The following is a 24836-nucleotide window of genomic DNA, read 5'->3' on the forward strand; positions in this document are numbered from 1 at the left end:
GTAAATGGTCCGCTTGTCCCCGGACGTGGGTTGTAAATGGTCCGCTTGTCCCCGGTCGTGGGCTGTAAATGGTCCGCTTGTCCCCGGACGTGGGCTGTAGATGGTCCGCTTGTCCCCGGACGTGGGCTGGTTGTAAATGCTCCGCTTATCCCCGGACGTGGGCTAAAGATGGTCCGCTTGTCCCCGGACGTGGGCTATAATTGAGACCTGCAAAATAAAATTTGCCAGGGGACTCGTATAGACTATGATTGACTTGACCAACTGACTTGACCAAGTTTGACTTGACACGACATGACATAACATGAGTATGACTTGTGATTGTGTGTGTATAGTTGAGTGTGTGTGTGCAGACATAAGCAACCAAAAATGCAAAGCAAAAATTTTCCATCATTTTTGTCATGGGATGAGTGGAGGGTACCAACTTTCTCCTTAAAAAGAAAGACGTGAAAAATGAAATTTTATTTTCGAACTTCCCTTAAGAAATGAAAAAAAAAAGTTTTTGAACTTCCCCAAAATAAAATAATGAAAAAGGGAAGAAGTTTTGAACTTCCTCCTTGAGCAAGACGAAATGAATCGTATGGATTGATTTGCTTACCCTGAAAATAATGTATGCATGATGCATGTTCTTAAGCTAGGAGGCTAAGGACAATTACATCATGTGACACGATAGATGAATAAACTTAAGTCATGGAGCTAAGCATCATATATGGTGTAAAAAAGCGATCTTGAACGTCACTTTGGTCTGGAAGCTAAGCACATATATAGATGAAGTGATTATGAACGTTGCTTAGGTCAAGGAGCTAAAAACGATATGCTTTGTATTATTACAAATCATTGATATAGAAATGTTACTCGGCACATTATGCGATGCATGAAACAATGAACATTTCTCAGGTCAAGAAGCTAAGCAAGTATACAATGTTTCTTCTAATGAATGTTGTCTTGAAAGATGATGAAGCATACGCGGTAGAGAAACAAGATTTCATGATAAAGGGTTCCTAAGGGAAAGATGATATGGATATGTATGTGTGAAAGAAGTGTGTGAAAGTGATACTAAGGTGAGGCTGCAAAGGTTATGGTGATGGAAATATATGTGTGAAGAGTCAAAGATGATGACTCTTTAGGCTGGGTAAGCTAATGTGATGTGGGTTCAAGCCCCTTAGTCTAGCTTTAAATGGATAGGGATATAGAGATAAGCATTGGATATTCTTTGACTCGATCATGCATAGATATGAATATGAATGTGGTCGCACCTCCATGTGAGGTTGCCTACGTATCCGTTAGGAGTCAGGCCGAATGTAGCTCTAACCGAACTTTTTTTTTTTGGTAAGTAAGCAAGTATATTACTATCAAAAAACTGTACAAATGTACAAATTTACAAGCCTGAAACAGGCAACTCCAATACTACACAAGACCTAAAACAAAGGCCACCCCTCTCCTCAAGCTTTACACTCCTCAGTTGCCACCTTCTAGGAAGGGTTCAACTGAAAGAGAGGAAAGCAAACCTAATCAGAAGCAGTCTGCTGCCTTCTAGAAAGGACACAGACCACAACTGAAAAGGACTAACAAAAAAGCCAAAACAACAAACAACACAGCAAACACAAACAAAACTAATTTGGAATGCTGTTGTACAGCTCCTGAATCCATTTACACTGCAATCTGCTCCACTTCTTGTTTATGAGCTGCTTGATTCTATCCATGCTCACCCTACCAATGTCCTTGCAGAGTTTTGAAGGGTGAATAACAGCTTTCTACCAGAAAGCAGTATGCCTAGCAAACCAAATATGGTAGACAGCACATGCCAGAACTGCCAAAACAACCTTCTGCTGCACCTTATCTTTTACTTCTCTGAGCCAACTCTTCCAAACCTCATCAATGCAAAGATTTTGAATTGGAATATGGAGCCAATGAGCAATTCTCAATAAACACTCTTGACTGTATCTGCAATTAAAGAACAGATGTTGTCTGTCCTCAATTCCAGCACCACGCAGCAAACAACTATCTTCAGCACAGGCATTATATTTCCAGAGCTTCTCCCTTGTTCTGAGTCTATCATGCATAGCAAGCCAAAGAATAAACGAGTGCTTGGGAATATTGAACTTATTCCACACCCATTTACATCAATCCACCTTTATGCGAGCTCCCTACAACCACTTATAACACTTAGAGATTCTATAAGCACCACTCAACCAGCTGTTTTGCTCAAATCCTTCTTTTAACTGGTCTTTGACTGCACACAATCTCCTCCAAGCCCAACCTCCAGATATCTTAAGGCTATAAGTCCACCAGTCTTGATCTTTGATGTACACAGCATGAACCCATTTCACCCAGAGAGAATCCTCTTTCTTAGCTATTTTCCACACATACTTCCCCAAAGCTGCCCTGTTCCACATCCCACAATCTCTAACTCCTAAACCACCCTCAGCTTTGCTCTTGCAAACCTAATCCCAGGCAATTGGGGGAGCATTAGACAAATCAGCATCTCCACACCAAAGGAAAGCTCTGCAAAGCTGAGTAATCCTCAAAATAACTGAATTAGGTAATAACACACACTGAGCCCAGTAAGTGTGCAAACTTATCAGTACAGAATTCACCAGCACTACTCTTGCAGTATAAGACAAATTTCTGCTGGACCAACAAGTGATTCTAGCCAACATCTTATCAACAATAGCATCAAAGTCTGAAACTCTCAAATATTTAGCATTCAAAGGGATGCCAAGATATTTGAAAGGAGTTTCTCCTATTACAAAACCAGACTCATTCACAATTCCTTGCTGCACTTCAGGCTGCACATCTCCCAAAATAGATAGCAGATTTATCAGCATTAGCCTGGAGACCAGAACAACCCTCAAAAGCTTTAAGAGCCCTCACTAACAGGGAGACAGATTTCTTTTCAGCATAAGAGAACAACATCAAATCATCAGCAAAAATCAAGTGATTTAACCTCAAAGACTTGCATCTCTAATGGAATCTAAAGCCTCTTTTTGCACCCACTTTTTTAAGCAATCTTGATAGATACTCCATCACAATGACAAACACCAATGGTGACATAGGATCACCTTGCCTGATCCCTTTCTTGCCCTTAAAAAAGCCATTCAGACCACCATTAATCATAATAGAGAAAGAAGGGGAAGTAATACACTCCATGACCCAAGAAATGAATTTACTTGGGAAATTCAAAGCCTGCAGCATATCATAAATAAAAGACCAGTGCACAGAATCATAAGCTTTCCTCAAATCCACCTTAATAGTACACATAAGGGATCTTCTCTTATTATTGTACTCTTTTAACATATCTTGGCAAACTAAGATGTAGTCTAAGATAGATCTACCAGCAATAAAAGCACTTTGATTCTCACTAATCAAACCAGGCAGCACCTCCTTGAACCTTTCACACAACATCTTAGAAATGATCTTGTACAGCACATTACAGCATGCTATTGGCCTAAACTGAGTAACTCTAGTAACATTATCTAATTATGGAACCAGAGTCAAAGTAGTTGCATTCACCTGTTTCAGCAGCTGACCATGCTCAAAGAAGCCCAATACTGCCTTACACACCTCATTTTTCACAACTCCCCAAGCACTTTTGAAAAACTTACTGGAGAAACCATCAGGGCCAGGAGCCTTGTCATCCTCAATACTTCAAATAGCACTTCTCACATCCTCTTCAGTAAACACTCTGCATAGACTCAGATGTTGCTCATTATCCAAAATAGGACCTGTAGCTATAACATCAGGATGAACATGTCTAAAAGGGGCCCCACCAGTACCTAATAACTCTTTATAGAATCCAATAAAAGCTTCTGCAATACTCCTGAATGATATCACCATTTTCCAGTTGGATGCTATACACATTATTATGCCTTTTTCTCTTCCTAATACAGGCATGAAAGTAGGAAGAATTAACATCACCTTCTTTCATCCAATGCAATTTGGCTTTCTGCTTCAAAAACTTCACTTTTGCAGTATGAGCAGCTGAAAACCTTTCCCTGGCATCACTTTCCAGTTGAATCAGCTCCAAATTCTAAGGATCATTATTCAGCTGACACTGTACCTTTGCTAACTCAGCCTCAGCACTAGCATCTGCACTCTCCACTGAGGAGAAATTAGTTAGATTTAACAACTTAAGAGCTTCTTTCACCTTTTACAGCTTTTTCACCACAATAAACATATCAGTTCTTTTCACCTTACTATTCCAAGCCTGCTTTACAGCTTCCTGGTAGCCTGGAGCATCAATCCACATATTAAAAAACCTAAAAGGTTTCTTAACATTTCCATTACACCCAAATAATCTCATAATACAAGGACAATGATCCATTAATCCCTCAGGCAAGAAATCTGCTCTAAACTCCTTGCATTTTTCAGTCCAAAGCTCATTAGCTAAAATCCTATCAATCTTTGTGCACACTCTATCACTCCCTTGTTGCTTATTATTCCAAGTGTAAAATAAACCCCCAGCTTTAAAATCAATTAGCAAGTTTTTCCTAACACATTGTCTGAACTTCTCAATCTCAGCAAAAGTAACTGGGGATCCAATTCTGTCCTCAGTATTAAGGACATTATTGAAATCCCCTCCCAAAACCCATGGACCTTTAATATCCTTTTCTATCTCCCCAATCTGATGCCACAGAACCTCCCTTTCATCTGCAGTATTCAGTCCATAGACAACAGTATACCAGAACACAAACTTAGAAGCCTTGTAAACAACTTTCACATTAATAAATTGAGCTTCTACTCTATCAATCTCTACCTGAAAGATATCAGGTAACCACACAATCCATATTCTCCCTCCATGATGCTTACTATAGTTTGCAGACACAGACCACTTGCCACCAAAACCAGTGAAGACCTTACTAAAGTTACCAGCCTTCACTTTAGTCTCCAGGAGCCCAAACAAACCAATTCCTTGGTTTTTCATAAACCAAAGAACATCACAAATTTTATTTAGTTTGTTAAGGCCCCTGACATTCCAAAAACCCCCATTGGTTGTTCTGCACACTGATTCCATAACATATTTATCACCACCAGCTATTCCAGAAACAATATCTGGATCAACATCAACATCAAACTTGTTCTTATCCACTCTAATGTCTTAAGGTTGTTCTGTCTGCTGATTCTTTTGCTGAGCCTTTGGCATCCAAACCTTCCTTTACTCAGGCTTCTTCTGCTGCTTTTGTTGCTGATTCCTACCTGGTGGCTTCTAAATCTTAATTCTATGATTAGGACAGTCACTATCTCTATGCCCCATTCCTCTACAGACACCACAAATGATAGGCTTCCTTTCATATATCACTTTCTGCTTAACATCAGCACCACATTCATCCTAGAACTAAATCTCATCTGGTAGCTCACCATTTATTTTCACCTTGACCATTATCCTATCATACTCAATCATTTCCTTAGTAGTTGTGCATCTATCAGTCTTAATTGGCTCCCCAATTAAACCAGCTATTTTCATTAGAGAGGATTGACCCCAGAATTTTAAGTTTAATCTTGGCAATCTAACCCAAGTGGGAACTTCAAACACCTTCTCATTCCCCAAATCCAAACCTGTCTCCCACCTCTTCATCATTACAGGTCTACCATCAAACATAATAGGTCCAGAGCTCATCGCCTTTTCCCTTCCTACCACTGTCTTGAATCGAACAAGGAAAACCCCATTATTCATAGCAGAAATTCTATCTATTCCATATTTGCCCCAAATTCTTGGCACAAAACCATTCATTACAGACAATGAAGGTTTACCACAAAGAACATAACAAACAATTGCAGATTTCCAAAACTCAATTTCAGGTAGGACATCTTCCTCAGTTAACTTCACTTTCACCTCTTCCCTATTACCCATTTTGCAGCATGGATTACACTCAACTCCAACCTTACCAGCAAGGTTTAAACCCTCATCAATCGTATTCTTAAACATGCTACTCCAGCTAATCCCACCTGATTCATTAGGAATGGCAGAAACAGGGGTTTCAAAAACTAGGTTTTGAAATTGGGGGTTCAAGAAATTTTTCTCCAAATTCACATGAAAATCATTCCCTAGTTTATTAGACTCATTAATCCTCAACAATGGAGTCGGATTAATAGACCCAGTACTAACATAAGAATCTACTGTTCCATAGAAATGCACAGGACTAGGGGTTCGAATTACCTACAACCATCGATTGAACTCTTCACGATACAGAGCTTTGTCCTCCTCCGTCACCATTCTCACCGGAATCTCCTCAATCACCTCCCCATCAAGCCAGCTTTTAACCGAAGCATCATCCATGGTCATACTCTGTTTTTGCTCTTCGAGGTTCCTCGTTCTTGGCTTTGTTTTCTTCTTCCCTTTCGATTTTGAGCCCAAGGATTTCTTCCCCTTTCCTATCCTCCTTTTTACCATGGAAATTGGCTTCCAAAAAGCTTAACAAACAAGCTGAAAATGGCGGGTTACTTTCTCTCTCTAGAGTTTCTCTCTCCTACTTTCTCTCTAGACTTTGACTTTCCTCTAACCGAACTTTGCACAAGTGTATGTACACCTCAAAGAGGTCTTTCAAGGGTTGTAATGTGGTTAAGTTGATGGTTTAAGGAAGAAAGGGGTAAAAGGCTCAAGACCTGAGAGAAGCCCCCAAGATGTGTAATTGTGAATTTGAAAATTTTGAATTTTGCAAGTTTATTTTTAAATTTTTTTTTTTTTTTCTTTGATTTTTTTAATTCATTCTTTTGAATCAATGTAGGCAATAATCTCAGATCATGCGGTCCATCACTCACTTAGCATTCATGTTTCTCAGGCACAGTACCGAGCACTCGATGAGAGACGCAATTTGAGACGTGTTCATATCAAAGACATTGGAACAATTGCCTTTAGACATTGTTTTATTGTTGCTTTGCTGCTTTCTTTTTGTTTTTTTACTTGCTTTTTGAATGTTATACAATTACACATCTTCCAATCCCAGGTTTAAGTAAATGTGGGTTGAAGAAATGAAGGCCAAATGTTAGACGAGGCTCAAAATGGTTAATGAAGAAATGGAATGTGATTGAACGGTTAACGGGGAATGACAGGGTTGCAAAGGTGCCTCAAGTCATTAGTGTACCTTGGGTTTAGTTCGGTAATTGATTTTTTTTTCTTTGAGAATGAATGAATGAAAAATTCTATGATCGAGATGTAAAGGAAATTTGCTCATTTTATTAATAGAAAAGGTGAGCGAAACACATGAAACATATAAAAATTCAAAATGGAAAACCTATGCTAGACATGAATGGGGGAATGGAGATGAATGATAAAGAAAGAAATCATGAAATCTTGCACGAAGGATTTGCTGTGCGCCTTGTGTTCATTACTTCTTGCCGCCTGGAGGGACAGGAAGCTTGTTTGCATCCACCAAGTCTTGAATAACGTCCTTTAAATTCCAACATTGCTCCGTAGTGTGGCCCCTTCCTTGATGGTACTTGCAATGGGAATTGGGATTCCATTTGGCGCTCCTTTCATCGGGTTTTGGCTTTGGAAATGGCCCAATAGGTGTGATCAAGCCTTGACCGTAAAGGCGATGAAAGGACTCATCATAAGTCATTCCTAAAGGAGTGTAAGTTCTTTACTTCTTGGGCAATGGAGTATCAAAAGCTAACACTTCATTGAGATCAACTTGGCTTATATTGTTGGTAGTATTTTCTTGCTTAGAAGATGAAGAAGAAGGATGGTTGTTCTTCTTGTTTTTCCATGTGTTATTATTGTTACTACCAGCAGTCTTTATTATCTCATCCTCGATATTGATGCATACCAATATCGTATACAGCTTTGAAAGTGTTCAGTGGAAGAAATTTGAGATGTTCCATATATTTATGAGTCAGATTTTGAATAAAGAGGCGAACCATCTCTCTTTCTTTGGGAGGATCTACTAAGAGTGAAGTTGTTTCCCTCCACCTATTCAGGTAAGCGGTGAAGCCTTCATTCTCTTTTTGTTTGAGAATGGAAAGTTCACGTTTAGAAGTTTTAGTTTGAATGTTACACTTGTAACGATTCATGAAATTGTCGGTGACATCTTGCCAATTCAAGTCGCAGTATGCTTAGCATCTAGGGAATAAAACCATTGTTGGAAAGCATGTTCTAAGGAGAGAGGGAACACCGTAGGGAAGAGTGTTACGTCCAATCCCTTAAGAGCCACGGTTGCAGAGAACACCTTCAAATGGAATATTGGATTGTCAGTAGGCTTGAACTTTTGAATATCAGCAGTGGAGAACTTTTCAGGAAGTATGTCCTTCACATCCAAAGGAGTGGGAGGTCGTTCGACATAAGTGAAATCCTCAGAAATCTTACTCATTTGTTCCTTCAATTTGTCAAGGGTGGAAACAGTGACCTTGTTTTGTTCCATGGTAGTGACCCTAGTGGTAAGGGTTTGCATCATGGAAGACAGTGCCTTGATGGATTTGTTGATGTTCTCAATATCTTCTTTAGTGGCCATTGAAAGGTGATAAGTAATGTGGAGATGGAAAAGTTCTCTTTGAACGCCTATTGGATCTGAGAGATTGTTGCGGTAATGACTCGAACCGTATTAATCTATCCCTGTTCCTTGACCAAGTACTGTGAAATAAAATAATTCACTTAATTGTTTGACTCATTGCTCAAGATAGGAAAGGAAGGAAAAAATAGACATTTGAAAACAGGTGAGAAAACTCCACTCATTTTTTTATTATAACGAAAAAAGGGTGCATGGACCTAGTATACGATCATAAACGACCTGGTGCACGACTCGAGTCGGAACATAAAGAAAGTGTGTGGACTATACTTGACTCGTGATTGACTAAGTGATGTTATAGGACTCGTGGTATGATCGTATGGCTAGACATGTGAACAATAACCAAAATGACAGACGCGAGGACCAAATTAACAAGGAAGACTAAAAAAAAAAGCTGACTGGATTTATTTCAAGGGTATCGTGACACAGAAAACTGTACCGTGTCACGGTACAAGCTACCGTGACGCGGTGGGTTTTTTTTGTGTTGGGTTTCCACCGTGCCACGGAGGAAACTGCCGTGACACGGTGAACATTCCCGTGGCACGGTGGATGCTGACGTGTCACGGGAAAGTTCACCGTGACACGGGATTTTTTTTTCTTTTTTTTTTTGCTAGAAATCCACCGTCCCACGGTGGAAATTGCCGTGACACGGTGAACTTTCTCGTGACACGGTGGATGCTGACGTGGCACGGGAAATTTTATTTTTTTTTCTAGAAATCCACCGTGCCACGATGAACTTTCCCGTGACACGGTTAATGCTGATGTGGCACATGAATTTTTTTTTGTGCTGGGTTTCCACCGTGCCACGTCAACATATTCCCCAGTGGAGTCACCAAATTGCAGGCGTTGCTCGAAGTACGCTTACGTTAAAGCATGTGTGAATATGCTTGACACTCATAGGAAGTGGGAATTCACATAATATGATTAGGGACAAGGAAAGTAGGGAGCCACCAACAAGTTTTTAAGGAACTTGTAAACCGTTCACGGATCATAAAAAGGCAACCACGATAAGGGACAACGATAGGCAACAACGATTGACCCGTGAAGGTTACACCCCATTCATAATCCATGATATTACTAACTCCATATGGTTCAGAAACACGAAAGGAGGATCGAGGATGATGGTACGAAGTGAGTCATGGAGTCACATTCGCTCGTATTGGCTTCTACTCGATTCTTATAGTGAAAAGCATTCCTGCGATCTCAAAGGCATACAAACAAAGATTCAATTCGCTCCAAACTATTATTAAGCTAAATTGGTTTAATATTAATGCAACATATAATTCTAAAGTATTTGTGATCACTTGATTAAACAATAAGATTAAAAGGAAACCTAAATCGGTTGTCCAAATTATCTTATTAGGCGTGATTTTCAATTACATATTCCCTTTAAACATGCAATATGGTGATCAAAAATAAAAATAGAATAAACATTAATATTGAAAGAAATTTAACAATAATTCCAACAATGTAAAATTATTAGAAAAATAATAGAAATAAAAGGAATTGAACATAATTCTTACTTTGATTCTGTTTGCTTGCAACTACAAAATAATAAACGAGTTAGTAACTTCAAGGAAATAATAATAAAACAATAATTATATTAAATTAAATTAAATTAAATGAAGTAGATTTGGGGCCAAACCCTCAATCAGTTCTACCTTTCACGCCTTGGCTTAAGGACAGAACCACGAGTAAAGTATGAACTCCTAGGAGTGCTTGAAGAAAGAATTTTGAAAGAAGAAGAATAGGCTAATGTTTAGGCTAGAGCATAGAAGAGAGAGGACTAGAGAATTAATTCATGCCATGTACATCAGAAATGAGGGGGTATTTATAGAAAAAATGTGCTAAAGGAACACACGGAACCCTAAAATGATAAAAACCCTAAAAAAGTATACCGCGACACGGCAAAGTGTACCGTGACACGGGAAATACCACTGTTATACGGGAAACATTTCCGTGACACGGTGTACTTTAGTGTAACGCGGGAAATATTTAGTGAACGGGGGAGAAAACGCGTTAAGGGTTTACGCGGAAAGAACACGGAAACCCCCGTGTCACAGCAGGTGTCCCGTGTCACGGGGAACCCCACCGTCAGACGAGATAGTTTCCCGTGACACGGTGGACTGTTGCCGTGACGCGGGAGTTTTCAGTCCACTTTTCCGTCTAAGTTCATTTTTAACCCTAATTTCATTCAGCATTTTAAGTGTCGATTGATAATTTCAGGCCATTTCTGATTTATTATTATTTTTGGTAAAATAAGAAAATAAGTAAATAAAATAAATAAAAGGTTTGGGCCAAAATAAATAATAAAACAATAAAGTAAAGAAAGGTTTGGGCTAAAATTAAAACTATGCTTTGACTAAAAATCAAGACTGATCCATGGACGATTTTTTAGTCACTCTCGGGATTAAATACTGAACCTAACCAATAGTGGCGGTGAAAGGTTGTTCATCATCAGGTTTGGTTTTGGGGAGACATTTTTAGGTATTTACACCCCCTAGCATGGGTGGCATTTGATTTTTGTGTTTTGCCCTTTCGGTTGCCGTTATGCTGCAGAAATGGGTCCAGAACGTGTATATCCAGCTTAAGGATCACTACAAGGGTGGCGCAAGACTATCAAGGTGACTACTCTAAGCGGAAGAAAGATATCCCTCACGACAGGATAAGGACCGATGTTTGAAGAGTCGTCTGAGTCTGAGTCTGAGTCGGAGTCTCTCCCTCTAGAGTTTTCTAAGTCTTTAGTAACACCCCCCTAGGATAGTTAGTGATCCAGTCCCTCAGGACATATCACTCTTTGATGTAATGATCTCAGAGTATAATAATATTTCTCATTCTCCTTACCTCTCATGTTTTTCTCTAACCCAAGATGACGAGCATTGCTTAACTAACAATGAAAAAGACAAAGAGATTATTAAAAAAATGGAAACACTCGAAAAGAAAACACCGATAATTGAAGAAACTGAAACAGTTGATATCTCAAATGATTCAACTCATAAAAGAGAAGTTAAAATCGGATTAACATTGAATAAACAAGAAAGAACCGATTTAATTAACTTACTTAAAGAATTCATCGATGTATTTGCTTGGTCAAATGAAGATATGCCAGGCATTAATAGAGAAATAACTCAACACACTATACCACTAATTCCAGGAATGAAACCTGTAAAACAAAAGTTACGTCGAATGAAACCTGACGTAGCACTTAAAATAAAAGAAGAAGTTCAAAAACAGATAACTGCAGGCTTCATCAAGGTATCCAAATACCCCGAATGGGTCGCCAACGTCGTCCCAGTTCCGAAGAAAGACGGAAGGGTAAGGATGTGTGTCGACTATCGAGATCTAAATAAGGCAAGTCCAAAGGACGACTTCCCTTTGCCACACATCGATATTCTGGTAGATAACACGGCAAATCACGCGCTTCTTTCGTTTATGGATGAATACGCAGGTTACAACCAGATTCTCATGGCAGAAGAAGACATGGAGAAAACAACCTTTATAACGCCATGGGGCACTTACTACTACCCGGTAATGCCATTCGGGTTGAAAAACGCGGGTGCTACTTACCAACGTGCAGCAACTGCCTTACTCTATGACATGATGCACAAAGAAGTCAAAGTATATGTCGACGACATGATTGTAAAATCAAAAGACCGTCCAGGCCATCAAGTAGCCTTAAGGAAATTTTTTGAAAGGCTAAGAAAATATAATATGAGGTTAAATCCATCTAAGTGTGCTTTTGGAGTCACCTCAGGCAAGCTTTTGGGTTACGTCATAAGCTCTAGAGGAATAGAGGTAGACCCAACCAAGATCAAAGCAATCATGTCCATGCCACTGCCCAAGACTGAGAAACAGATTCGAGGATTTATTGGCCGGTTGCAATACATAAGTAGGTTCATATCAAAACTAACGACGATATGTGAACCAATCTTCAAAAAAACTCAAGAAGAATGTACCAATAATATGGGATGACGAATGTCAAAAAGCCTTTGAAAAGATCAAAGCCTATCTCGCAAATCCTCCCGTATTAGCACCAGCACTCCCCGGAATACCTCTTAGGTTATATTTGACGGTTACTAAAGAGACAATGGGAGCTATGCTAGCACAAGAAATAGAAGGTAAAGAGAACGCAATTTACTACCTAAGCAAGAAGATGCTCGAATACGAAGCACGCTATACACCGCTCGAGAAGTTGTACCTCGCCTTGGGGTGGGCCACAACTACGTTAAGACATTACATGCTGGTGCATACCGTCTTCGTAGTCTCCCGATTAGATCCACTCACGTATCTATTCGAGAAATCTACACTCAATGGACGCATATCAAGATGGATAGTCAATCTAGCCAAGTTTGATGTGAGATTCATGCCACAAAAAGCTATTAAAGGATCCGTGGTGTCAGACTTTCTAGCAGATTTTCCAATAGAAGACTCGACGCCAATACAAGACAATGAATTTCCAGATGAAGACCTAATGGTTACTGAAGATGATACTTGGACCTTGTATTTCGACGGAGCCACAAACCAAAAAGGATGTGGCGTTGGAGTACTACTAGTATCACCTAAAGAGGAGCATGTTCCAATCTCCATAAAGCTTGATTTCGACGTTACCAACAATGCTGCTGAATATGAAGCATGCGTGGTAGGCCTTGAAACAGCTTTGGCATTGGGAGTAAAAAAGTTAAGGATATTCGGAGACTCTTCTTTGATCATCAATCAGATATCTAAGAGGTGGAAAGTAAGGAGCGAAAGTCTAGCCCCTTACCAAACCTATCTGGAAACTCTTACCGATCAGTTAGAGAAGGTAGAATACACATATCTACCTAGAGAGTAAAATCAATTTGCTGATGCCTTGGCAAGATTAGCCTCAATGGTTAGGATTCCCACGGAAATCGAGCAAATGCCTCTAACTATTGAAAAAAGGCACAAACCAGCATACATCCAGGCCATAGAAGATGATGAAGTAGTCCAAGGCGAAGAATAAGAAGAAGAAGAAGAAGAAGAACCGTGGTACACGGACATACTCAATTATGTCACCAATGGAGAATACCCTCCTCATGCTGACAAAAGAGCAAAACGAGCATTAAAGCTTTTGGCTTCCCAATATGTACTCATAGACAACGAGCTACATAAAAGGGTACCTAAGGGTCGAGCTCTCTTATGTATAGGAAAGAAAGATGCACAAAGAGCGATGAGGATAATCCACGAAGGAATCTGTGGAACACATATAAATGGCAAAATGTTAGTCTAGAAAATAATGCGAGAAGGATATTATTGGACTACGATGAATAGGGATTGCCATCAATACGTAAAAAGATGCCCTAAATGCCAAATTTATGCCAATTTACAACATGTTCCTCCATCTTTGCTCTACACCTACACATCACCATGGCCATTCTCTACATGGGGAATTGACATCATTGGCAAAATCACTCCCCCAAGAACAGGAGGTCATAAATATATCCTAGTAGCAATCGATTACTTCACAAAGTGGGTCGAAGCGCAATCATACGCTAAACTCACTACAAAACATGTAGCACTCTTTGTCGAGAGAAATATTATTTGTCGATACGGAGTCCCACATGAAATGATAAGTGACAATGGAAGTCACTTTCAGGCCGAATGTGAAGAATTGCTACAAAAATACGGCATTCAACATCATCATTCTTCCCCTTACAGACCTCAAGCAAATGGAGCAGTCGAGGTAGCTAATAAAAATTTAAAAACTATCATCGAAAAAATGACGGTGAATTATAAGGATTAGCCTGACAAACTTCACTTCGCATTGTGGGGTTACCGCACGTCAATCCGTACATCAACAGGAAATACGCCATTTTCCTTGGTATATGGAATGGATGTCGTACAACCTGTCGAACTAGAAATACCATCTCTACGCATTGCGTTAGAGAGTAAACTCGATGAAGTTGAATGGACTAGGGCAAGATATGAAGAATTGATTCTACTCGATGAGAAACGACTAGAAGCTCTACATCACACTCAGTGTTACCAAACTCGTATGGCTAGGCATTTTAATAAGAAGGTCAAGACAAGAAATATCAAAATAGGAGACTTGGTGTTAAAAGCACTAAGGAAAAATGTTTTAGATCCAAGGGGTAAATTTAGACCTAATTGGTTTGGCCCCTACATTGTCAAAACAATCCTGTCAGGAGGTGCAGCAAAATTAACTGATATGGATGACAATGAATTCTCAAACATGACAAATCTTGACCAACTTAAAAAATACTACCCATAATTAATTGAGTAGGATACTCAAGAGAGCTACGTTCGGCCTGATTCCTTAAGAAAGGATACGTAGGCAACCCTTTACGGGTGCGGCCACTTTATTTTTTTGACATCTCCGCGTTCCAGAATTAATTAAACATTCAACAGAAGATCGGCGAATCATCGGCGTCACAGAGAAGAACCTAGCGCCAGCCAAAAATCATCAGCGTCAGCCGATGAAATTGGCGCCTGGCGCCAGACTTCAATGACAGGCGCCAATTGCCAATAACTGGCGCCAATTTGGAAATAAATTCTGGGCGAAGTTCGGTGTTTTTTTTCAGAAAATTTTTGACTTCCGTACTCGAAGAATTTCTGGAAAAATTAATTTTTCGGTTTTCATTGCTTTAATAAAATAAATTTAAAGTAAATAATTTAATTGAAAGCTCAAATTTCATTAATAAAATAAAATTACATTATTGATGGAATTTAAATAAAGCTGAAATAAATTAACTTTAACTTTAAATAAACTAAGTCTAATAAATTGAAAGTCAAGCAATGCTCCTAATCTTTCTTTTCCTTTCTAGCCCTTTTCCAATTCTTGTCTGCTTCCTCCTCCTCATCCATAACTTTAGCTAGTAGGCACCCTTTAGAGGACCTACATTCAATCTTAGAGTAGATAGTCTCCCCTTCAGCAAATACTCCATGTTTCTTTTCCACCCAAGTCTTTTTATCTGTGGTGTCAGCTTTCCTTTTTCCTTTATCCTTGGTAGCACAACTAGACGATTCTTCACATCAGTTCTACCCTGATCTTTCGAAGACTTCTTCAGCAACCACTTCTTCACATCATTGGGCAAAGAAGGAGGAATCTTTTGGGTAACCACTTCCCACAAAGGTCTAGCACTCCAGTAAGCATCAAATCTGTCTACTTCTTGAGATACAGGGTACTCATAGGGAGGACGAAGATCCCCGGAAGGAATATTCTGAAGCAAGCCGTATTGTCTTTTTACCCTGCAGGGGTAATAATAAGTCACACGAGACAAGCTTGGAAGGCGGCAGAAAGGTTGCTTGTTAACGCCAACCATCCTTTCTATTTTCCACCATGGGACGACCCACTTTATAGCAAAATCACGAGATTTGAAGACTTTTCTCCACCCATGGCGCCCAATTTTAGGGATGCGTTTCTTCCTTCTCACGAAGCAATTGGGAGTATACTTCTCAATATCGTCCGGAGGGCTAATTAGTCCTAGCCTTTCCATTAGCCACATCTGTAAAAAAATAAAAAAAAAATAAAAAATTGCAATGCAATTAAATTATTATTACAATACAAAAATATATTTTCTGATTTCTGTAATTAAAAATATTATTTTTCTACCTGTAATAAAATTGGAGAGTCGCGAAAAGGTGCTTTTGGGTCCCTTTTTAATTCATCAAGACTAATCATAGTCTCTCCAACTATCAATGGCATTGGATTTCTCCCTGATTCAATTTGTTCTAAAACAGTGGTTATAATTGATTGGCCTTCATTATTTTTACCACTACTAAGAAAAAATTGATTAAGCATGCAAAATAGGAACGCCCTTCTTCTATATATATGAAAAGATTCATAAAGAGGTTTATCAAAATAATGGCGTGCAAATTCTTTCCAATTAACAATGTTGCCATCTACTATTTTTGATAAATCCCTTTCTTTTAAATTAAAGAAGCGCTCAAAATTCTTATAATAATATGCATCTACTCTAGGGATTACTATAAGGTCTATTGCAGGGAAGCCTAAGATAGCACCAAATTCCTCTGGCAAAGGGCTAATCTCGTCATACCCTATTCTGAAGCAATGAGTATCAATATTCCAAAATTCTAGAGCGGTATGTATGAAATCTAAGTCAAGATCTACCCCTTTGACGCCATAAATTCCCCCCAAGTGAAATAAATCTAATTCTTTTCTCTCCCTAGCATTAAGAGATCGACACCATTCATGAGTATATTGGGTGAAGGTTTTGGTGACTAAAGACATGATTATTATTTTTTTTTTTCTAAAGCAAAGAATTATTTTATTCGCTGGAATTATGAGAAGAATCGGCTGGGCAGGGGGCTATTTATACACAAATTGCGAGAAGTTTTAATCAGAATGAAATACGGCATCAGCGTCAATTGGCGTCAAAATACCGTAATTGGCGCCAGCCGCCAACGCTTGGCGCCACACGCTAAGTGTAGTGCCTGGCGCCACGCGCCATTTTGTGGCGCAAGCTGGCGCCAAGTTGTCACAGCAGGCGCGCGTGATTAACCTGCGTTTTTATACTAAACTCGAGTCGACTAATGACTTTATGGCTCCGATTATCTTTCCTAAACTTCTTTTTTTTTACCCTCCTTCTTAATTAATAAAAATAGCTATTATTTTTAATTATATTATTCTTTTTTTGGACTTTATTTAAATTCCAAACACCCGACATTTTATTTGTTTTTTTTCCTTTTTATTTTCTTCTTTTTGGGGAGAGAGTCGGATACCCTCCATCAATAATAAAAATGACGGATTTTTTGCCCAAAATTGTCACACTTCTCTTGCACACACAAACATACACATAATAATAAATAAATAAACTCATAATAGCATAAATATACAAAATGTGTCTATAAATAATGAGTCTAAGGCAAAGTTCTATGAAAAGTCAAAATAAAATATACACAGGAACAAACTACGGCGCTGGAGGACGTAGGCCCATCATATCATAAAATTGCGCCGTACGAGGAGTCACCTCTCCACCAGCTCTGGTTCCAGCTCCAGTCTCCGTAGGAGGAGGAAGACTCAATGTAGGACCACTCCACCCAGGATCAACCTGAGGCTGAGGCTGCGCAGGCTGCCGCGATGACGAGCCTACCTCGTACATCCCACCACCTCTGAAAGCCGAGGTAGCCTCTCTTACCGGTGCAGCATGAGCACCCTCAGAAGAAGATCCCGAGCCCTCTGCAACGTCAGCACGAGCAGCCTCAGAGCGACCACCTCTACCCCCTAACGAAGTACGACGACGTCTCGAGCTGGACCTCGCCGGATCCCTCCGCCCCTCAGGTCTCGCACGGGTGTGAGAAGCAATAGGCTGGCCCTGCAAAAAGAATTAAATCAGAAACAAGGCAAAATTGAAGTGGTAATGCAAGGAAATATATAAAGAAAGACTACCTCTCGGGTGACGTCATCCCGACGGCAAGTGGCCGCATTCCTCATCCGGACGAGCTGGCTCCGGAAGGCATCTATACATCGTGCCATCGCCGAAACCACCTCGCGCGAAAACTGTTAGAAAAAAAAAGTCAGTAAACATGCATGATATATGAACACAAAATTGTGAATAACTAGGCTTACTCGAGTCTGGTGGTGAGGAATCGACCGCTCTACGAAGCGCTCGCCCTCGGGAGCAGGAGAAATCATCTTCTTAATCGGCCCGTACATCCCCTGGTAGTGGATGGAAATACGGGGTGGCACGAACTCAGCAGCACCGTCCTGATAAAACAAAAAAAAAATCAGTAAAACATTACTTTGGGGCTACTTCATGGAAAGTAAAAACTGAAAAATCTTACCCTCACATCCTCGGCCGGTACGGAGGCTGGAGCTAACAGCGGTAGTAGCTCCTCCGCATAGCACTGCCCAGGGATCACATAGGACCGCCAAGGGGTACCAGCTCCCTCAGACATGCTCGACAAACGCGCGTCATCGAACATATGACATGGTGGATGAGTAGGAACGACGAAGACATCAGAGGAATGCTGTCTAGCAACCCTCTCTCCTAAGTACGCAATCGCTCCATAAGTCCCCAAGAAATAGCGACGCTCAGTAGAATACTGTGCGGCTAACCCAGGGACTGTCTAACCGCCCCATGGCCGGTACACCACCTCAGGACCCTACAACGAACATCAATCAGGCGAGAGTATACCTAAAACATCGCGAAAAAGCAAATAAATAATAAAAGTCGTACCGCAATGATCCAGTTCCGGACATGTGTAGTAGACATATCCACATGGTGGCCGCCCCAAGAGACGCTCACTGGAAACCCCTGCGGCGATGGTCTCGCCGGCGCAACAGAAGGGAAGTGCTCGTAGAACCAGATCTACAAGGAGTTAAAATCGTAAGTAAATGCTAACTAATATGTAGAGCTAAACTTTATAGGGAATAATGTTTACCTCTACGACCTTCCAAAAGGCAGACAAAGCAACGTTCGTCCCAAAGGACCGGTGTCGACACGAGTCCCTCAGCGCACGAACAAAGTCAGCATAGGCGAAGCTGGCCCAGTCATAAGTCCCGATCCGGTGAAGATAATGGACAGCAGGAAGATAGTAAAGCAACGCCCTACTACCTTTGTAAGGGGAGAATGTCCCTGACAACAACATCAGCGCAAAGATGCGCACCCGCTGCTCTTGGGTGGTCGCATCATCATCAAGAGCCGCTGCCAGCGTCGAGCGGCGAATTCCCCTAGCGCTAAACTGATTCGTCTCGACCTTGGCTCGGGCCCGAATAGCGATCGGCCCCAACAGCTCCTCGACCTCCGAATAAAAGACGTCGATTCCACTGTCAAACGGCAGTGGCACAGAGGTGAACTCTAGTCCTGTGATGAGACTGAAGTCCGTAGGGGTGACCATCATCTCGCCCCAAGGGAAACGGAAGGTGTTGGTGGTGTCCCAGAAGAACTCCACCAAAGCGCGCACTACATGATGACCCCCGCTGGAGGCAACCATAGCCTCAGAGGTCTCGAACAGAGTAGCTAGTCCACAAGACTCCCATAGGAGTCTTGTCTCAAGATCCCTGGCGATGTACATCCTGTACAAATCGCCCAAACCATCACAGCTGGAGCCATGATGCCGCGTCCTCCCGGGCACGATGCCCTGTCTCACCCTCTCAGAAATGTGGTGGACGGGGGCGAAGAACAGGGTCCGCTCATCCTACTCCGGAAGTCGACCAAGCGAAGTGGAAGGCGTGACGTCATCCTCTACGGGCTCATGCTCCCGTCTAGTGTTTCGAGACCGTGAACCCGAACCTCGTTGTCTAGCCATGCTACATTGTGCAAAAACATCATAAATTAAGGTTCTATAGTATCTAAGGTTCGTCTAGCCGCATGATACTATATTCGCAAAAACATAGTACGTAGTACTAAAACATAACACAAATTCAAATTGAGCATAACGGCATTTTTCAAGCAATCACACAATTTCTTGCAACACTATAGTAATTATTGTGACAAATTGGACAAGAATTGCTAGCAAAAACATCAAGAACAAGTCACATTGTTCTTCCCGACCTCAGGAGGTCCAACAATGGCAAATTGCTCATTTCTTCACCAAATTGAGTCAAACAAGTCTCAAATTACTCCCAAGGCAATATATAAACATAATCAAGCAATTTCATGGCATAAAACTTGACAAACAAAGCAAATTCAGCATTATAAATTTCGAATTTTCATGAAAACCGATGTGAGTTTGAAGAAAACTTACATAGATCGGGAAAATAGATGAAAAGAGCTTTGATTTGCAACAAATTTGAGCAAATTTGGTTGAGAAACGAGCAAGAACCGAGCAATTAAAGTTTTCGGATTTTTTCGAGCAAATTCGCGACGAGCAGCCAGCAAAATGAAGAGGAAAGGGGTATTTAAGGAAATCCCCGTGCTAGCGCCAAGCCCTATGCATTGGCGTCACAAATTTGGCTTGGCGCCTGGTGCTAAGACTAATTAACTGGCGCTGATGGCTTTTCAGTGGCGCCAGATCACCCAACCACCTGGTGGGGTTGTTCTACCTTTCTGCAACATATTTTTGGGTTCCTTGGTACGCCAGTTAGCCCCTCTAAGCAATTTGACATGATTTAGTAATTGGCTTGATTACATAAGGTGATCGACCTGATAAAAGATCGTCTCACTCAGCTTAAAGCGCCTAAGCATTGACTCATTAACAAAAAGCACCGGCATATAGGTTCAAAAGCAAAGGGCACAGACATAATGGTTCATTCGCAAAAGGCACCGATGTACAAGTTCAAAGCAACAGAAGCGCCGACGTACGGGCGTAGCGGAAGCAAAGTTCAGGCGAACTTTTAAAGATCGACAGGCGTGGATCTTCGGTAATTTCCTTTGGAAAATTATCGCATCGAATGAGGATGACTTCAAGTGAGGATATCTTCGACGGCATTCCCTAGCTTGCGGAGAGTTGTCACAAACAACTGGAGGTAATTTCGGGCGAAGTTGTCTTCGATCATATTCCCTTAGGCATGGAAGATGGTCATAATGCGGATGGAGATTTGTTTCAAGAGAAGCAATCTTCGATGATATTCCCTTGGACGTGGAATATTATCAATGCGGATGAGGATTGTTTCAGGCGAAGCAATCTTCTAATTTGGGAGCAGTTACAGGCGTAGCAGTTTTCAAGCGGGATGGCATTCTCTAGCTTGCAGGAGGTCATCAAAACAAGGATACAACAGCAACAATCGGTTACTTTCAAAGACGTGTGCTCAACGGTGCAAGATACGCGTTTCTTAACTCTTTTATCTGTTTAACTAATGCTAGTTTTGCAGGTATCGGCGTTACAAGAATGGTTTAGGATCGCAGAACGTTCTGAATCATTCTCCGTCCCTATCGATACTTTGACTTTTCTTTTTGAAACTTGCGTTTCTCCAAACTCAGTCAAAGGGGGGGCTTGTGTAGACACCCATTTGTGTCTCCCCAAAACCAAACCCAGTGATGAGTACCTTTCACGTCGAATCATAATCGAATGAAGCGAAAGTGTGGAAAGTCTGGTGTTGCGGATAGTTTTATTTTCTTTTCTCTCCTCTCTGTTTTTGAAAACTTATTTTAAGAAAACAGCCAATCCAGTTTGGTTGGTCCACGATATGGGTACAATGGTAGTGTAGTTGGATGAGGCTTGCAAAGACCTTTCCAACGATATATTATAAGCCCAATTCCGACGAATATTGAGGAAGTTATTGCCAATTTATTAAACTGGGCCCGGTTTGAGCTTTATGTGCGGCCCAATGATCTTGGGGAGGGCCTAATATGATTTATCATTCCTAATGCAATTAGGAATGGTTTTAGTCTTCTAGAATCTTCTAGAAGGTTCTTTTCATTCTTAATTCAATTAGCATTGATAAATTGACTTTTGACTTTTCAGAGTTTTAATCAAAATCAAATAGCATTTTCGAGGAAATTATATGATTTTATCCTCCAGTACGGCAAACTTATCTGATTTTCGAAAACGCGTTGAAAATAGGCTTGGCGCCTGACCCCAGGCTTTGGCGCCTGGAACCAGGCCTGTCGCCTGGCGCTAACCATTGGCGCCTGGCGCTAGTGTTGGTGCCTGGCGCCAGTTAGCCGGGGTTTGCGCCAACTCTGTTTTTTGTGCGTCAGACTTTGTTTTGTTTATTTTATCTTTTTGGCTGATTTTCTCTATAAATATCGTATTACAAAATCCGTTTTCATTCATCAATAATCATCTACATTCACCAATTCTCACAAGTTCTCATCTACAATCAGTTTTAATTAGCATTCTTTCAATTCTTTCTTTCTTTCTCTAAACCTTGTTTTCACATACAAAATTCCGCATTCACAAGATCTAGAAACACCTAACCATATTCGAAGTTGCCTTCGCCCTAGACGTGAAAGGTTTAATTTCTGAGGGTTTGGTCCCAAATCTCTCTTTCAATTATTTAATTTAATTGTTTTGTTTATTATTTTCCTTGAAGTTACTAACGTGTGTATTTTGTTATTAGAAAGAGGTACGAAGCATCAAAGTAAGTACTTTAATTGATTAATTGATATTATGATGTAGAAATCATGTTTATATTGTTATTATGATATTCCTAGTATCATGTCTAGGGTAATTTTAATATTAAATATGATTGTTACGATGCTTCCTATGTTCTTCCTAATATTTATGATTGTTAGTATCATGTTAGGGTTAAAGACTTGATTTTTATTGCTTAGTGACATGCTAGGGTTTGTTATTAATCTTGTTAGTATCATGCCTAGGATCTTGCTATTATTATGCTTTAACATGAATATTGTTATAATTATTATTAATTATGATTGCTATGATTATGATTTTAGGATTATGATATTAATTATAATTGTTATAATTTGTGATGATTATTATTATTTTATGATTATTATTATGTTGCTTGATATTTATTGTTATTGCTTGATCACACCTTTTATGCATGTTTAAAGGGAATTGGTACTTGTAATCACGCTTAATAAGATAATTAATAATCTTATTTAGGGTTAATTTGATTATAATTTCAAGTGATCGCCAATAATAGTTTTATTTGTGCATTAATATTCAACCAACATAGATAAACAGGTTTAGGGTTAATCCTATTGATTGCATGTTAGTCAGAAAGCGCACATGAATACGATCAGAATAAAGTAGAGGCCTATTATTAGGGCAGGTTCAATCTCTTTTAGGTTGGATTTGTACCTTCATCCTCGAACCCTTATTTGGTTCTAGACCTTATGGAGTTGACGATCTCTTGGATCGTTAAGGGGTGTAACCTTCACCTCGTGAACGGTTTACAAGTTCCTAAAACTTGTTGGCGACTCTTTTGATCTATCTTCTTCCCTTTTGGACGCCACCGTACTTTAGTGTATGATCACAGTGGGGTTCAAGCTAGTGGGATTTAAAGCTTGAAATTTATTCCCTACACTTAGTCATCTCCAATCCCAATTAGCTATGTCCATTCCGAGTACATGCAGATCCTAACCCTAGTGCTTGTTAAATTTGATTTCAATTTGATTGTTTGATTGTTTTGAATACACACACCTCACTTTATTTCTTCGAAATAGCTTAGCTTTGACTTTAGGATTCATTTCCCATTCCTATTGGTTCAACCCTCGACTTACTCTATGCTTTGTGTAGGAGTGTCTTGAGAAATTATAAATTTTGTTTTGACCAAGGGTAGATTAGTTTTCAATGACCTAGTCTCGCCTTAGGGTCAAAAATGGAGTCGTTGCCGGGGAATGGCGTAGATGATTGATGTTGTTGTTGAGTCTATTTCACCTTAATTTGAAAAATACAAAGAGATTTTTCTCTTTAGGCTACATTTGTAGTCGTGCTATTGATATTTGCTTTGAGTTTTTGTATGCGTAGGATATGAGGAAGGACTTTAGTGCCATTTGATCCGGAAATCGAGAGAACAATAACAAGGATAAGGGTTGCTAATCGTTCTTTGAGTCCAAGCTCTCCAACATAAGAAATTCATCAAGAAAGAGAAGAAGTGGATCAAGTAAGCATGGGAGATAATCCAAGAGTTGCTTTGAAGGAGTTGGGAACTCCCGGTGCATATAGGTTTGAAAGTGTTATTGAATTGCCAACAACACCGGCAAATGACTTTGAAATAAGACCGACCATGATCACTTTGATTGAAAGAAGACAATTTAGTGGGGCTAAGATTGAGAGTCTGCTAAACCATCTCAAAGAGTTTGAGAAGTATTGTAATACTATCAAAGTGAATGGTGTTTCTCAAGAGTTTATTCGGCTTAAGTTGTTCCCCTTCTCTCTCATAGGTCAAGCTTTGGAATGGTTAGACAAAGAGATCAAGCCAAATTCTCTTATAACATGGGATGAAGTTACCAAGGAATTCTTGTCTAGGTTCTACCCTCAAAAGAAAACGGCGGAGGCAAGGGCTTTCATCAAAAGTTTCAAGCAAAAACCTAGTGAGAGTTTGTATGAAGCTTGGGAAAGGTATAAGGAGTATCAAAAAGAATGTCCCCATCATGGCATCCCAACATATCAAATCATTCAAATTTTCTATGGAGGGTTGAGTCCTCAAGGCAAATTGTGTCTTTATGCGGGAGCCGGAGGCCCAATCATGAACAAAACCGAAGAAGAGATTGTGGACATTATAGAAGATGTGGTGCGCCATTACATGGATTGGAAAGAAGGAGAAACAGAGTCTTCAAGCAAGAATGGATCAACGGTTTACTCGGTGGATCACCTTAATGCCATCAACGACAATCTTTCCTCTTAAATTGCAAGTTTGGGGAAGGGGATGACAACAATCAAGGCGAAGCTTGAGATTGCAAATTCCAATTCACAAGGTTATCCCTCCCGCATTAAAGGGAGAGGTACGTTTTCTAACTCTACACCTCTTTCTACTTCTAATAA

General features: G+C 40.2%; 1 non-coding gene across 1 annotated transcript; it reads right to left on the reverse strand.

Annotated features, from left to right (window-relative positions):
• Positions 1-24346: 24346 nt before the first annotated feature.
• LOC145625753 (small nucleolar RNA R71) lies at positions 24347-24452 on the reverse strand. Its single transcript, XR_014110658.1, has one exon. It is a non-coding gene; the product is annotated as a small nucleolar RNA R71 (small nucleolar RNA).
• Positions 24453-24836: the final 384 nt, after the last annotated feature.

The sequence above is a fragment of the Chenopodium album genome, chromosome 3 (assembly GCF_948465745.1).
Source record: "Chenopodium album chromosome 3, dcCheAlbu1.1, whole genome shotgun sequence".
Lineage (NCBI taxonomy): Eukaryota > Viridiplantae > Streptophyta > Magnoliopsida > Caryophyllales > Amaranthaceae > Chenopodium > Chenopodium album.